Genomic DNA, 702 nt, shown 5'->3' with positions numbered 1-702 from the left:
AGAGAGAGAGAGAGAGAGAGAGAGAGAGAGAGAGAGAGAGAGAGAGCACTAGGTAGCTTCTGTTTGTCCTGCGGGGGCCAAGGCGGACACCCCGCGGACTGTGGGTTGGGAGGCTTGTTTGTCCTCCTCCTCGTGTGCTGCCTGCCGGGGCTGAGGCTGGGAGCGCTGATCCAGGCAGGAATCGGCTCCGGCACTCAGCTCGGCTTTGATTTCTGCCCCCCACGCGCGCCTGTTCTCGGAGTCCAGCCCTCGGCAGTGGGACTCTGCACCTCCGCCCTTCGGCCCGGGGCGGCCCAGGCTGCGCTGCGCTGCGGGGCGGGGAGGACCGGACCCCTTGGCCTCCTTTGCAGCTCCCTGCGTTGCGCCTGATCGCGCCTGGATTTCTGGGTGGGGTTTTGCCGGAGAGGCTGTGCCAGTAGCAATGTAAGGACTGGCCTCTCCAGCGTCGGTCTCCTGACCCCTGGCTTCGGGGGCTGGCCTGTCCTCCTCTCCTCTCCTTTCCTCTCCATTCCCACGCCTGGCACCTCCTCCCCACTTTCCCAGTACAAAGTTTCACTCTTCCAGCCTGGGATCGCAGAGGAGAATCTGTTCTACACAGGAAAGAGCCCAGAATTCGAAACGAGAAAACCAAAGCGCAGTGGATGGAGGGCAGATGGGGACCATCGAAGCCAGCGTCGTCCCCTCCCCCACCCCCCCCCGGCC

This window comes from Gracilinanus agilis, chromosome 3, assembly GCF_016433145.1.
Source record: "Gracilinanus agilis isolate LMUSP501 chromosome 3, AgileGrace, whole genome shotgun sequence".
In the NCBI taxonomy this organism is placed as follows: domain Eukaryota; kingdom Metazoa; phylum Chordata; class Mammalia; order Didelphimorphia; family Didelphidae; genus Gracilinanus; species Gracilinanus agilis.
The sequence above is the reverse complement of the archived record's forward strand: the minus strand, read 5'-3'. Positions refer to the sequence as shown.